At 44.3% G+C, this 16,481-nt stretch overlaps 1 protein-coding gene across 6 annotated transcripts in view; it reads left to right on the top strand.

The window, feature by feature from the left end:
* The first annotated feature begins 4,594 nt into the window (after nt 1-4,594).
* HHAT (hedgehog acyltransferase) overlaps nt 4,595-16,481 on the top strand; it is a 346,103-nt gene continuing 334,216 nt past the window's right edge. For 4 of the 6 annotated variants that reach the window (XM_072831169.1, XM_072831174.1, XM_072831171.1 and 1 more), the window contains exon 1: nt 4,596-4,753. The gene's annotated coding sequence lies outside the window, so the exon portion shown is untranslated. Of the gene's footprint in view, nt 4,754-16,481 lie in introns of all 6 variants that reach the window. The other 2 variants (XM_072831173.1, XM_072831170.1) reach the window with 1 other exon arrangement.

Genomic DNA, 16,481 nt, shown 5'->3' with positions numbered 1-16,481 from the left:
CTATATGATCCAGCAATTCTGCTTCTGGGTATTTATCCAAAAGAATTGGAAGTAGAGTCCCCCAAAAGAGATATTTGTATACTCATGTTCATAGAAGCATTATTCATAAGGTAGAGAGAGCCCGAGTGTCCACCGACAGATGATGAATGGATAAAAAATGTGGTATATCCATACAGTGGAGCATTATTCAACCTAAAAAGGGAGGAAATTCTGACATAGGCTATGAAAGGCTAAACCTTGAGGGCAAAGTGGAGTAAGCCATTCACGAAAGGACAAACGTTGTATGATTCCATGTGTATGAGGTACCTAGAGAAGTCAAATTCATGGAGAAAGTAGACTGGTAGTTGCCAGGGGCTGAGTAGAGTTATTATTTAATGGGTGCAGAGTTTCAGCATTGTAAGATGAAGAGTCTGGAGTTGCAGGACACTGTGAATGAACTTAATGCTACTGAACTGTACCTTTAAAAATAGTTAAGATTGGGGTGGGGGGGTGCCTGGGTGGCTTGGTAGGTTAAGATTCTTGGTTTCCGCTCAGGTTGCAGTCTCAGGGTTGTGAGATCAGGCTCGATCTCGGCGGGGAGTCTGCTGGGGTGGGGGGGGCAGTCTGCTTGAGCTTCTCCTTCACTCTCTGCCACACCCTCTGCCCCATGCGCGTGCACACTCTCTCTCAAATAGAATAAATCTTTAAAAAAGTGGTTAAGATGGCAAATGTTATATTTTGTGTATTTACTACAAAAAAAGAGAGAAAGATCTATGCTATTAAGCTTGTCCTCTTTCAGAATGTAATGCGATGGGAGAAAAATCTAAGGCCTCATCTGAATTGTTGAATTTTTTTTTTTTTTTTTAGTGCACAAAAGTTTATTTGGTGCTATTTGGATTGCAACAACTTTTTTTTTTAAATTTATTTTTTATTGGTGTTCAATTTACTAACATACAGAATAACCCCCAGTGCCCGTCACCCATTCACTCCCACCCCCCGCCCACCTCCCCTTTCACCACCCCTAGTTCGTTTCCCAGAGTTAGCAGTCTTTACGTTCTGTCTCCCTTTCTGATATTTCCCACACATTTCTTCTCCCTTCCCTTATATTCCCTTTCACTATTATTTATATTCCCCAAATGAATGAGAACATATAATGTTTGTCCTTCTCCGACTGGCTTACTTCACTCAGCATAATACCCTCCAGCGATTTGTTGAATTTTAAGAAATATTTAGGGCACTTTAAGTAGCCTATACTTACGTGATTGACTAAGTTGATAAATTCAGCATAGGACTAAGGATTTGCTAAGGATAGTCCCTAGTTTAATAGGTAACATGCAGAGTTTGTTAAGGTGTTTATATTTAGGGAAGATGTTTTAAGGAGATTTTAATATCTAGAAAGTCTCAGCATTCAGTATGTGATTTTGCAAAAGTGAGATTCTAGAGTCCATAAAACTAATTTTAAGGTAAGAAAAGTTTTTTTGTGTGTGTGTGTTTTGGGGCTAACACATTTTTTATTATGAAATTAATTTGTGTTTAATAAAACCGTGGAAAAATTAAAAATAAAGCAAGTCCCACCACCCAAATTTAGCTTTATTTCCTTTCCAGTCATTTCCAGTCATTTCCCCACACACAGGTTTAAAAAAGATATGGTTTGGTCATATTACATATGAATAGTAACCATTATTTTAAAAGGCTGTGTATCTAATAGATTGAAGAGCATATACATTTTTGTTTAATTTCTACTTTTTTTTTTTGGAAAATTCAGAAGTTTGCAGGATATTTTCCCCTTTATTATAGTATATATTGGTACATTAGAGTATGTTTTCCCTGTTGTTAAAGAAGTTAAAATGATATAAATTAAAAACTAAAATCTTTGTTCATAAAGAGTATTTTCTACATGAATTTCCTTTGGATTTATTGTCATAAACATAGTTCAAAAGGTTTGAGGAGTTTGGATACATTTGAAGGGTTTTGATATTGCTAAATTGCTTACCTACCTACAAATTTGTGTGTGAGTGCTATCACACGGCACCCTTGCCAGTCTTTAATGTCATTTATTTAATTTTTTTAAAACAAAGTTCACTTAAAACAAAATATTTTATTTTAGAGAGAGAGCACCTGGGTAAGCAGGGGGAGGAGCAGAAGGGGAGGGGAAGGGAGGAGGAAGTATATCAAGCAGACTCCTCTCTGAGCACAGAGCCCAACGCCAGGCTGATACCACTACCCTGAGATCATGATCAAGAGTCAGATGCCTGAGGAAAAAAAAAAAAAGTCAGATGCCTGACTGACCGCCACTCAGGCACCCCTTTAATGTCACTTATTAACTTTTGCCAATTTTGTATATGAAAATCATGTTTTCTTATATTACTTTGCACTTCTTTAAGCTTTCTGAAATATATTAATTTCTTAATTGTGTATCCTGTTTTTTTTTTTTTAAGATTTTATTTATTTATTGATGAGAGACAGAGAGAGGCAGAGGGAGAAGCAGGTTCCCCCGGAGGAGGGAGCTCAATGGGGGCACTCAGTCCCAGGACTGGGACATCATGACCTGAGCCTAAGGTAGACGCTTAAGGGACTGAGCCATCCAGGCACCGCTCCCAGTTGTTTTTTATTGGATTCTTTATTCACTGTCTCGCTCAGCTGCAGTTGGTTTCTAATGTTCTCTTATATAATCCATATAAAATAATGACGCTTTGTATCACACTGCCTGCATACTTTTCCTAGTTTATTTCTTTTTACATTTTTTAAATTGATGTTCCTAATTTGTCTATCATTTTTTAAAAGATTTATTATTTATTTATTTATGATAGACATGGAGAGAGAGAGAGAGGCAGAGGGAGAAGCAGGCTCCATGCCAGGAGCCCGATGTGGGACTCGATCCCGGGACTCCAGGATCGCGCCCTGGGCCAAAGGCAGGCGCTAAACCGCTGAGCCACCCAGGGATCCCCCTAATTTGCCTATCATTTTATCTGCCTTTTGTGTCTTCAGGTGACTATGTTGTTTGTGTAGAAAACGGTTAAGTGTAAATGACAGTGAACCTACATTATTGTCCACTAGTGTCATTTAGAAATAAGGTAGGACCGGTTTTCATTCCTGTCCCTGAGTCTGCCACTACCTGAGCTATTCTTCTATTACTCCCTCTGCAAGGGTGAGGTTTCCCAGATGAAATACAGGATGCTCAATTAATTTGAATTTCAGAGAAACAATGAATACCTTTTATTTTATTTTTATTTTTTTTTCAATGAATACCTTTTAAAGTAGAAGTATATCCTAAATATTGTATGGGCCATACTGATAGTACAACAGTGTTGGTCATTCATCTGAAATTCAATTTTAATTGGGCATGTTGTATTTTTATTGGACACATCGGGGACTTCTGCTTGGAGCTAGTTTCTTAACACCTGCTTATCTAGCACCATCCCGTACCAGGCGGTGGGAGTGGGGGTGGTGAAAGAGAAGATCCTGTTCTCAGAGAGTTTATACTCTGGTTTCTCAGAGACTCTTGCAATCGGAAAGATAATCTCCTGGGCAATTTCAGTGATGGCCAGGTGGGAGCCTCTGTGTTTTCCTGCTGCCTAAGGCAGTTACCCACATTTACTTGATCATAGAACCACCTGGGACACTCTTCCCCTGGGGAGTCTGGGGCCTTTGAAGAGGGATCCAGATGCCTGTGGTTTTAACAAGAGGCAGGTCTGCGCAACTCTGGCAACCTGGGCGCCCTCCGACCAGCAGCGCGCAGCAGAAGCCACTTTCACTTTTTACTACCCGTTCTGAAGCACCGGTATACACCCTGCGGTGATGACAATTTCCGTAAATTGCTTTACAGGTGATGACGTTCGTCCCACTCGGTCTTCACGCTCATCCTCCAGGAAAGCTGGGAGGCTGATTTCCGCTTGACCCAGGAGGGCGGGAGGCTCCCAGGGGCCAAGCTCGCAGGCCAGCGGCTCGAGCCGCCTCCTCTCACCTGCCGCGCGGCGGGCACCGCGGGGCTGCGGTCCGAGCCCACCTGGAGCTTCAGTGGCCTCCGCTCCGCACCCGAGGGCGCCCCGGGCCTGCACCCAGCCACGGACGGAGAGCCCGCGGCCCAGCCAGCGAGGGAGGCCCCCGCGGGGCCCTCCCCTCCCCCACGCACCCGCCGGGGGCCTCCCCTCCCCCTTCCCCCACGCACCCGCCGGGGGCCTCCCCTCCCCCCTGGCACCCGCCGGGGGCCCTCCCCTCCCCCTCCCCCCACGCACCCGCCGAGGGCCCTCCCCTCCCCTCCCCCCACGCACCCGCCGAGGGCCCTCCCCTCCCCCTCCCCCCACGCACCCGCCGAGGGCTCTCCCCTCCTCTCCCCCCACGCACCCGCCGAGGGCCCTCCCCTCCCCCCACGCACCCGCCGGGGGCCCTCCCCTCCCCCTCCCCCCACGCACCCGCCGGGGGCCCTCCCCTCCCCCCCACGCACCCGCCGGGGGCCCTCCCCTCCCCCCACGCACCCGCCGGGGGCCCTCCCCTCCCCCCACGCCCCCGCCGGGGCCCCTCCTCTCCCCTCCCCTCCCCACGCCCCCGGCTCCCCGAGCGCTGCGCGTGGCCGAGCGGGGCCGCCTGGAGCCCGGGGCGCGCGGACGCGGCGGCGGGGCCGCGCTCCGAGCACGCGCGCGGGGGCCGGTCCTGCAACCGCCGCTCCCGGGAACAGGGCGGCCCCTCCCGGGAAGCGGGTCGCCGCCGCCGCCTGGACTCGGAAGCGCTGAGCGGGTTGTTGGGGACTCGTGGCCCGTCCCGGGACCGCCCGGAGGTTGGTAGCCGGGGCCGCCGCGGGCAGGACGCCCCCCCGGCGCCGGCGCTCCCCGCTCCCGCTCCCGGCCCGGCTCCTGCGCGCGCCCGGGGGCGGGGCCGAGACAAAGGCGGCGGGGCCGTGCGCGCCGGGCGGGCTCCGGGCTGCGGGCTGCGGGCTGCGGGCTCCGGGCTCCCGGCTCCCGGCTCCCGGCTGCCGGCGCCGGCCTCCCGCCCGCGACCCCTCCCCGGCCTTGGTCCCCAGCGTCCGCGGGTCGAAGTGCGCTGGCCCCAGCGCTGCGGCCCAGTGACCCCCAAAGTCAGAGACTGAGTTTGCTTTCTAGCCTTCAGACTCAGTTTCCCCCTTCTAAGTCCAGCCTCCGCGTGGCCCCGGTCTTTCCATGGAAAGCCCCCCTCCCCCCATCCCTGGAAGTACCCCCCCAAGTGGGCGGGCCGGGTACGGGGTGGGGGTGAGGGGGGGTGGGGGGTGGCCTTGGTGTTAGAAACGTGCTGCTTCCTTGGTGGGTGGCTCTTGGGTCAGAGCAGCCCTCCTAGAGGTCGGCGTCCTTGGTGGTTTGCATTTCATGGGCATGAGACTCGCTGTTTCTGTCCCTTTCTGTGTTGTAGTCCTCACTCATTCATGTATTTTCAGAGCTAGGCACTTAGGTGCCGTTAAGTGCTTTGGGGACGGGAGAGCAGAGGGAAGGCTTCACCGAGGAGGTGGTGGTTTTTACCTTGGAATTTGAAAAATAAGTACAGCCCCCGCCTCCCCCCATTCCGTTCTTGCTCCCTCTCTCCTATAATTCTCCCTTTTTTTCTCTGTGACAGTCCCTAAGTGTGATTAGAATAAGGTCAGTTCTGACCTGAAAGATTCAACTAATATTAACAAGGATCATGTGCTTGACCCTGTTGCTTTGAACCCATTGTTTCTAGACTTTCCAATCACTGGGGAGGGTAGGTGGTGTTATTCCTTTTCACGGGGGAAGAAAGAAAGAGCAGATGCCAAAGACACAAATAGTAAATTTCAAGGCTGAGTTTTACACTTCCCTTTTCTGGATCAAAGCCTGGGCTGTATCTACCATTTATTTTGCTCCCTCCTTGGGGAGCAGGTTAGGTAGACTAACTTAGGGTCAAGGCTGAGTCTCTGGAGAGAGCGGTCATCATTGTGGGATGTTTGATGTTGGTTTGAACTCTGCAGGTAACCTCAGGAAAGAGCCAGCCTAGGCCTTACTCATGTCCTTGTTTCCGGCTTGCAGCTCAGGGCCTGGCCAAGGAGAGGTGCTCCTTTCTACATTGGAATTCCTTCCCTTGGGTGAAATCTTTGATTCCTTGTAGGGTTTTTTTTTTTTTTTTTTTTACTTTTTAGTTTTTTTGGTTGTGTGTGTGTGTGTGTATGTGTGTGTGTGTGCCATGGACCTCTTTGGAGTCCGGGGAAAGCCAATTTTTAGAAGGTATTACAAAAATTAATAGTTATAAATTATAGTGAAACACAATTGTCAGAATAGTGTAAGGAATCCCCAAATTTGTAACAGGTATTTTCTTTAGTAATGCATTAAGTGACGAAATTCAGTGCAGTACCAAATAACTCTCATAATTTCAAAGTCGAGAGATGCCCATGTTTATACGTATTTCCCAATATTTGCAGCAGCTGTATTGTGTAATGAAAGTATCTGATTTTTATTGGTGACAAAGTTGCCAGAACTCCTACTAGTATGGTTTGTGGTCCACATTCATAATAGATGAAATTCTGCATTTGTTTTAGATGTTCATGAAAATAAAGGTATATGAGAGAATTTATAAGTTCATGGCCCCCTGAATTTTACCTACAGAAGCCTTGGGGGTGGAGGAGTGGGTATCCTAGGTTGCAAACCCTACTTAGTGGTTGGTTTTCTTCTGAGTGCTCGCTGGCCACTCTAGTGCGTTACAAATACCCATTTCCTTCTCTTTCAGTTAGTGTCTCCTTTTACTCAGGTTCACTTATTTCTAGTGATAAAAGCTGTTGAGAGGGAATTGCTGGATTGTTTATATACTCTCCTTGTTCTGCTTCTATGGATAATTCTGCTGGAGAATATTCTTGGGATAGTGAATGTGTGTCACACAGTACAGAAGAGGTTTTTGGTGGTGGTGTTTTTGTTTTTGAGAGTGGGTATGAACCTTACTGGTGTGTGATATTACCAGTGCCAGAAAAGAAAAAGGTGTTATCACTATACATCCCATAGACATTTAAAAGATTTTAAGATGTTATCATGAATAATTTTGGTAATATGCTTGAAAATTCAGATAAAACGGACACTAAAAAAAAAATCCCTTAACTAAAACACAGGAACTAGAAAAGCAGAGTAGTCCTGTATCTATTAAAGAAATTTAATTTGTAGTTAAAATCCTTTCCAAAGCAAAATTTCTAAGCCCACATGGCTTCATAAGGAAAATAGTCCAAACATTTAAAAAAAATGAAGGAACACTCCCTGGATGCTTTTATGAGGCCAGCATAACCTTGTTACTAAAGCTTGATGAGGGTATTACAAAGAAATTACAGGCCACAGTCTCCCAAAAATCTTAACAATGATATATTGGTAAATCAAATCTAACAGTCTATAAAAAGGATACTAAACCATGACCAATTTGGACTTATTCTACGAATGGAAACTTTGGCTAACATTAGAAAATCAAATGTGATTTAACCACATACACATAAAGGAGAAAAGTTACTTGACAATTCAACACTGCTCATGATAAAAACTTTTTGCAAGTTAAAACATTATTGAGAGACATTAAAGATTTAAACAATGGAGGGTATGTCTTTGCCCTGCAAATAAGTCTATAGATTTAGTGCAATCCCAATCACAGTTCCAGCAGATTTCTTCTCAAAAAATGAAGTTGGTAAGCCTGTTTGAAAATTTGTTTGGAAATTCTAGATAATGTAAGAAAAAGCAAATTTAGACGACTAGATCAATACATAATATGCTAATATGGTATTGGCACAATGCTAGACAGACCATGGAACTGAGTAGAGAATTCATAATCAGGCTCACACATTTGTGTGATTTGTGATAAAAGTGACATCGCACTGCAGTGGAGAAACTATGACTTTTTCAGTAAATGATGCTGGGTCATTTGGAACTCCATGTAGACAAAATGAATCTTGATCATCTACTTTGTCCCATATACAAATATTAATCAAGATATGTCACACACCCAAATATGAAAGCTGAAATAATAAAGCCTCTGGAAGAAAGCAAAGTAAAATATCTTTATTATCTACGGACAGACAAAGGTTTATTGAATAGGACACAAAAACCAACTAATTATAAAGGAAAAAGATTGCTAAGAACTTCTGTCCATTTAAAGACTCCATAAGGAGAGTGGGAAGGCAAGCTACAGCATGGGTAGAGATAATTTGTAATACATATACCCAATACAGAACTCCTACCCAGAATGTAGAAACAAATTCTACAAATCATTAAGAAAAAAAAAAAAAAGGACAGCCCAATAGAAAAATGGGCAAGCCACTTCCTAAAAGAGGATATCCAAATTCTTAAACACAAGAAAAGATGATTAACCTTGTTAGTAACTGGAAAATGCAAATGAAAAATTAGAATGGGCTATCGCTATATACTCACCAGAGTGGCTAAATCAGACTGTCAGTGCTAAGTATATACAGGCTTCCCCCACTATCCAAAAGCAGAGCGTTCCTGTGAAATTTTTCATAAGCTGAAATGGTGTGAAGCAAAGAAGCAATTACCATTGATTTACATGGAAAATTTTTTGGGCATTCCCAGGCCCAAAAAGTAATCCCTCTTAAGCTTTTCTGACACCTTAGGATACATCCCACTTGGAGATGCACCACGTAAGTGAAGATTCGGTACAGGTGCTCACACAGTTCAGAGCTCCAGTGACCATGATGCTGAGATATTCAGTGTAGTTCCCCAGGAAGGAGCGTGGGCCACTCTTGCTGCTCAGGGTGTGTGTGCTGCCTCTCTAAGGGCTGGCTGCAAAACACTGAGTGCCATTTTAATTCTTGCCTTTTTTTTTTTTTTTTTTTGTAAAAGTTAAAATCTCCAGATTTCTTTCAGTTAACAGAAACAGGTACTAACGTATAGGTCTTTCATCAAAGTGAAGTGTTATAACCTGAACTTTCAAAAAGTGGGGGGGATACCTGTCCTGGTTGGGTTATGGACAAGCTGCAACTCTCATACATTGCTGATGGGTATAAAATTTAGTGCATGGGCAGCCTGGGTGGCTCAGCGGTTTAGCGCTGCCTCTGGCCAAGGGCATGATCCTGGAGACCCGGGATTGAGTCCCATGTCGGGCTCCTGCATGGAGCCTGCTTCTCCCTCTGCCTGTGTCTCTGCCTCTCTCTCTCTCTGTGTCTCTCATGAATAAAATAAGTAAAATCTTTTAAAAAATAAAATAAAATTTAGTGCAGCTGCTCTGGGAGTTGTTTGGTGTATCATTTACTAAAGCTGGACATATATATCTCCTATGACCCAGCTACTCCATTCCTGGATCAACACAGCAGTAGAGGCACCTGTACAGTGAAGGATGTGTAAAAGAATATACGGAACACTTATTCAAAGTGGCCTTATTCTCATTTATTCAAGTTGAGAACAACTCCTCTGTTCATCAGTAGTAGAATGGATAACTGCATAGTTTATACAGCAGAGTACTCTTTAAAAAAAAAAAGATTTATTCATGAGAGAGAGAGAGAGAGAGAGAGAGAGGGACAGAGACACAGGCAGAGGGAGAAGCAGGCCCCATGCAGGGAGCCTGACGTGGGACTGGATCCTGGGACTTCAGGATCATTCCCTGGGCTGAAGGCAGGCGCTAAACCACTGAGCCACCCAGGGATCCCCCCAGTGGAATACTCTTTAGTAATGAGAATGAACAGATTATTGTCTCATTTACAACATGGGTGAGCCTCTATAGCTGAACAAAAAGAAGGTACATACAGCAGAGTAAGTGCAATGTGATTCCACTTATATGGAATTTGAAAACAGGAACGACTGAATAAGATGATAAAAATCAGGCTAGAGGGACATCTGGGTGGCTCAGTGGTTGAGCCTCAACCTTTGGCTCAGGGCGTGACCCTGGAGAGCTGGGATGGAGACCTGCACTGGGCTCCCCGCAGGGAGCCTGCTTCTCCCTCTGTCTCTCTCTCTCTGTGTCTCTCAAGAATAAATAAATCTTAAGCAAAACAAAACAAAAAAACAGGCTAGAGATCTCCTTGAGTACAGTTACAGGAAAGGACACATGGGACTTTTGAGGCATTTAATTTTTAATCGGAGTGGCAATGACTGGAGTGAATCTGCTTTTTGAAAGTTTTAATTAAAACATTGAAATATATTTTAATACAAAGTTTACTTAAAATAGTGTATTATAAAATATTTGGTTCATTCAGTTGCCCCTCATCTGGGGAATATAAGATAGAGTTGGCATGATTTCTGGTGATGAAAAAGGCTTAAATTTTCGTGGGAGATGGTATAATAGCAAATCAGTAGCTTTTGTGAATGAGGGACTTAAAAAGTGACTCCTTTCTGGCAGCCTTGTTAAAGCAGAGGTCTGGCTTAATGGCAGTTCATATAAAAAGACTTAGAGCTTTGTTTGATATTAAGACTGTTACCAGTGTGAGGTGGAAGCCAAAAAAAGACAAGGTGAGAACTGAATACAAAATTTTGTTTTAGATTTAATTTTCTTGCAATTTGCTTATGCATTGGATTAAAAATATTCTGATTTTTTTTAAATGTAAATCCTTTTAGTTACCTTCCTCCCACAGGCAGGTGTGGTATGTTAGTTTCCTATTGTTCCTGTAACAAATTACTACAAACTTAATGGTTTAAAAGAGCACAAGTTTATTATCTTGCGATTCTGGGGGTCAGGAGTCCAAAATGCACAGGCAGGGCTGCATTCCTTCTGGGGGCTCTAGGGCAGACTTTTTTGTTGTTGCCTTTTGTTGCTGCCTCCATTCCTTTGCTTGTGGTCCCTTCCTTCATCTTCCGAGCATATCATGCTCACCTCTGCTTCCATTATCCCATTTTCTCTGTGTCTGACAGAGAAGAGTCCTTCCTCCCAGAAGGACCCTCATGACTATGTTGGGCCTACGTGGATAATCAGGGGTAACATCCCATCTTTAACTTAATGACAGCTGCAAAATCCCTGTGCTCTGTAAGGTACTGTATTTATAGGTTCTAGGGACCAGCACTTGGACATTTCTGGGAGAGCCCTATTTGGGGGCTTTCCCCGATGCGATTTTATATTTTGTCTTCACAAGTAACACAGTACCCTGGCTCTCAGGAGCTCACTGATACTTGTTGAACGAAGAAGTGCACCTAAGATTTCATTATTTAAAGTACAGTTTCTGGGGGATCCCTGGGTGGCTCAGCGGTTTGGTGCCTGCCTTTGGCCCAGGGCGCGATCCTGGAGACCCGGGATCGAATCCCACGTCGGGCTCCCGGTACATGGAGCCTGCTTCTCCCTCTGCCTGTGTCTCTGCCTCTCTCTCTCTCTGTGTGACTATCATAAATAAATAAAAATTAAAAAAAAAAAGTACAGTTTCTGGAAAATAGAAGTGATGGTCTTGGCCTATTCTCTGCCAAGATTCAGGTTGAACCTGAGGTCGAACCTAAGGTTCAGACCTTAGGTTCAGGTCTAGGTACCTATACTATAAAGAGACAAGTGACTGAAGGGTAAAGGGATAGGAACCAAGTCACTGAAGAGATGGTTGAAGCAATCATGGATGTGTTTGTCCTGGAAGAGGGCTCAGGATGGAGTGTGTGGCATTAATTATCTTTAAATATTTGAAGGAGTATTATTGGAGAGAATAATTAAGCCTTTTTAGTATAATGGCGATAGCGTTAAAAACAAAAGGAATAGTATTTTAGAACTTACTATGCCCAAGTAAGTTCATCTAATCCTGGGTTGCTGTGATCCCTGTTGATACGTAAGGAAATCGAGGCATAGAGAGGTTATGCAACTTGTCTTAGGGCATAAGCTAGAATGTAGCAAAGCTGAGATTTGAACTTGAGGCATTCTGACTCCACAGCCTTCTCTAAATCATCACATTATCCTGCCTCCAGGCCTTTAGTTCCAGAAGATTCAGTCGGACTAATGGCAGAAAGTTTTTTTAAAAACAGAGGGACCACTTTTTGGTTCCGTTTGAGGAAACAACAGGATAATAACCAGAACTGGTTAGAAGTTGTTTCCCTGCCTCTTGATGTTCCTGGAAATGGTCAGGTAGGTTATTGTAAAAGGAATTCCCAAATTGGCTAGAGATTAAATCAGATGACAGTAAGGTCCCTATTGGTTTTGAGATTCTGATCTGGGGAACATAATTTTTTTTCATTTTATATACACATATCAACCTTTGTGACATTTCATGTACTAAAGCTCCCTTGTGAACTGTGGTTTTCCCACTAACTCTCTAGAATTTATGTATTAATCACTAACATCCAGGAGTGGTAGGTCTTATCCCTGCCCCCTTTGAAGGTGCCATTGCTGTGCTGGTAACAAGATGGACTCAGTCTTCTCCTCCTTCTTGAATCTGGATTGCTCTCCTGACCAAGGAAATGTTCTATGAATTCTGGAGCCTGGTCCATAAGAGACCTTGCTCCTCTTGCCTTTGTTCTTTTGGACTGCCGAGGCCACCATGCTGTGAAGGGTCAGGCCTACCTGAGCATGCGTGTCTGTGTGGAGGAGAAGCCCTGCACCCAGCTGACGGCCCCTAATGCTAGACATGGGCGAGGTCATCCCAGCCCCTCCAGTCCCTGTTGAGCTGTGCAGTGGCTCAGTCACATAAGTGATAGCAGGTAAGTTCAGGAGAGTGGCCCAGAATCATGATGAAAATTGGATCTTTGCTGTTTTAAGTCACCATGTGTTGGGATGGTTTATTGTGCAGTGGTGCAGAACCAACACACGATATTTTGGTGCATGTTTGGAAGTAGCATATGTATTTTAAAATATTGTGTAATTAGACATTCTCCCCAGTCCAGCAGACCTCCTCCAATCCACCCAGTCATCCCTCTGTGTTATTGAAGCCCTTCTGGGTTTGGAGAAGTGTTTTTTGTTAGTATTATATGAGTAAAAGGATAAGACTCTTAAGTAGGGTTTGGAGAAAACTGATATGAGAGAACACAGTGTGTCTGGATTTGGGTTTCCTGGTGAAAGTCCTGTAACTTATATTTTGCAAAATAAGTTTAACCAGATTGGACCCTAGAAAAAGAGCAAGTCTCTTAGTTTCTCCAAATGTGCTAGAATATTGCCCTACTCTTTCATTCTCTTCAAAGCCATTGTCATTTCAATGCACATGTGCTCTTTTTTACTTTTATCACTTTGTGATTTCTAGAGTGCTCATTTGTTCCTAAATTTAGGATTATTTCAATTTTACTCAACACTTATCCCTATGTAAGTGCTGACTTCTTATATCTGAGTAAATTTGTCTTCTTCAGTCACTCTTTTAAGGAAAGTATGAGTTCATGTGTATTTTGATTACATCTAGTTAATTTACAAATTTTCTTTTCTTCCTAAGGATTATCTACATTACACATAACTTTGAAATTGTCTTTTGTTTGTATGTAGCTCGTATCACCTTCTAGATTTCCTGATGGATTTCATCATAGACGTTGAAAAAAATGAATCTGGTGCACTCTGTAAGAGTAAGGAGGTGGCTGAGGGAAGGCTCTGGAGTGGGTATGAAGCTGAGCTCTGCTGCTGACTAGCTGTGTGATCTAGGGGCAAGTTCCTTGACCTTTCTGAGTTTTGGTTTTCTCTTGTGTTAAATGAGGGTACCCAAAGTACCGACCTTAAAAAGTTGTTATGAAGATTAAATGGGATAATACTTGTTAAATGCTTGCTTGGCATAGATCACAAATAGCACTTATTATGGTACAGTTGTTACTAAAGCATAAGGAAACTCAGTGGAGGAACATCTCAGTTTAGGACACTGAGCAATAGTTAATGGGTAGAAGTGACAATGGTGATGCTGGTACCTAAGGATTGTTAACTGAACGTTGAGAGTTGTTTTAAAAGTCCTCTGGTGCATGTGGGATGTGGTTATAGCTCATTCAATGCTAGATATATTAAGACTGAGGAGAAGAAAACATTTAAAATGGAAGTGTTGGAATCCATTTGTAGCATGCATCAAAAATAAAGATACATTTGAAGTGATATTGGAAATTGCAGGGGGAAAGCATCTTTCAGAAGTTATGTTTATGCACATTTTTGGCTTTGGCAAACTGAGCTGTGCTTCTCTGCCAAGATTAAGGAACAAGATTTCTGCCTGTGAAAGAGTGGGAGCTGGGAAGTTGGGTTCTGGTTTTTGCTCCATCACTGGCTTCCCTGTACTTGGGCAGATCACTGCTTTTCTCTGAGCAGGATTCTGATTCCTGAAAAAGAGCTAGCAGTTAGCCCTCCTGGTGAGGAGTAGAGGAGATGGTATCTTTGAAAGCAGGTGGAGTGTTAAATTACAAAGTAAATGCAAATGTAAGTTACTTCAGTATAGAAAAAACTGTTAGCTGAGGAATTCTTGCCATTTTACAGCTCAGATTTTATTCTGTGGGCCTCTTGAGTTCTATAATCCCCGGATAAGTACTTTTTTGAAATACCCAGCCTCAGGGGAATCTCCATTCATTCATTCATTCATTCATTCATGAGAGACACGCAGAGAGAGGCAGAGACACAGGCAGAGGGAGAAGCAGGCTTCCCACAGGGAACCTGATGTGGGGACTCGATCCCAGGACCCCAGGATCATGACCTGAGCTGGAGGAAGACGCTCAACCACTGAGCCACCCAGGCGTCCCGCCTCAGGAGACCTTACACCCCAATATATAGGTAAAGGTAAAGTTCCTTTACGCCAGTCTGATTTCTTTCCTTTTGATCCCAGAGAAACTGGCTATGATTTCCATCCAAAGCCTAGTAGTAAATGTACTTTCTATCACTTTGTCTTCATTTACCTCAAATATCTTACTCTCATCAACAATATTTAGCTTTAAGATACTGTGATCTTACAGCTTTGGACTTGCCGTTGTATGTTCTTTGTTTTCCTCTTTTTTCATCCTACTGCCTCCTGGACTAGCTTCATGCCAGGTGCGACTTAATTTTTCTCTATTTGTGTTGCTTGGTACTAGTGCTTTCTCTCTCCTTCGTCTTGAATCACTGCCCTCCCTGCCTCTAGACTGCCACACTGTCAGAGGGCGACTTCCTGAAGCTTCGCTCGAATAGTTAAATGTACTGGCTCAAAGCCTGAGGTTTCTTTGGCGAATGGAATCCAGACCTGTACTACGGTATGTTCACGGCCCTCTGCCACGTGGCTCCTGCTCTCCCTCCACCTCCCCTGTCTATATTTGTACTTCTTCAAAGTCCTGATCAGACCCCCCCCTCCCATCACACACCCTGCACCCCCCGCCCCCTTAGCTCTCATGTATCCATGCTGCAGCCTCCTCTGTGTCAGGTAGGCCTGTACTTCACAGCCTCTGCTGCTGTAGGTTGGCTTTTCCCATAGAAGTAGCTTACAAATGGTGATGATTTCTAGGCTCACTAAGCTGATAATGCTGTTGCAGGACTGGATCTGTGCATGAACAACAGAAAAGAAGCATTACTTACACATTTGAGTAAGGACCTCCTATGATTTCATCATGTTAGCCTATCCCTAAAGAGCATGCTTGTTTAGAGAATGAGGAATAGGAACGTGAGAATTTTCTGGGAGTGTTTGGGAGCCTTCACGGGTTTGGACATTTAAAGTTCTCGTTATATTCCCCAATATTCAACCTGCCTTTTCTTTGATACCGTTGGGTCATTAAATCCTTTAAAACGTATCTACTCTGGCTTTCTGAGGGCACAGCTGAAATGAATACAGAAGAAAACACGAGGGAGAGGCATCTTCTTGAGATAGGCAGGCAAGGGCTGAAAAGACAAGTGTAGGGAAGAAAGAGGTGGTAAGAAGGACATGTGGGTTTGTGGGTCGTGGTGTTTTGAGGTGGCATTCCTGGAATTGTGAGTGATGAAACAAGACAAGTGGGAGTATGCATTTAATTCCCTTGGGGATAAGCAAAGACGTGGTGAAGAAGAGACCCTGGGTAGAAAGATGTCCAGGTGGCCCCCAAGGACAGTTTGTTTGCTGTCGGGGTGGCCTGGGGTTGGACTGGGGTGTGGACAACCTGTGAGAGCTGAGTGAGAGCTCTGGGGATGCCCTTGGACTGAAAGGAAGCCTAGCATGTGGGATGGCCATGCCACATGGAGGGTGAGTGAAACTTCATCAGATGGAGAAGAAAACCAGAGCTCTGGTGAGGTAGGCTTCTGATGAATTAAATTCACTAACTGGTCAGATTATAGCTAATATTTTGGGGGCACTTACTCTGTGTCAGGCCTTTGATGAACATTTTACATTTAAATTCATTCAACAGCCCTGAGGAAACAGGCCTAAGTGGTTGTGGCCCACTCAAGTTTCTTGACCAGTAAGTCGCAGAGCTGGGACTCCCCCACCCCAGGGCCTGCTTGCTGTAGAATTTTCCAGCATCCTGTCAAGTGGAGGCTATTTGGTCTAGTCCTTAAATTTTAAACGTGAAGATGTAGCCCTGCAGCTTTGTTGCTCATTACTATGTATCTGTGTAGGTGTCTGCAAAACATACACAATATAGCTGAGAGCACCAAAAAGGGAAACATTTTAATACTGAATTTTCTGCTTTCCCACAGTTAAATCATTAATGCAGAGGAATTGTCCTAGAAGAGAATGTCCCTGAAAAGCTTTTAAACAGCAGGCC

This window comes from Canis lupus, chromosome 6 (genome assembly GCF_048164855.1).
Source record: "Canis lupus baileyi chromosome 6, mCanLup2.hap1, whole genome shotgun sequence".
NCBI lineage: Eukaryota > Metazoa > Chordata > Mammalia > Carnivora > Canidae > Canis > Canis lupus.
Note: the sequence above shows the minus strand (reverse complement) of the source record. Positions and strands in the feature narration are given on the sequence as shown.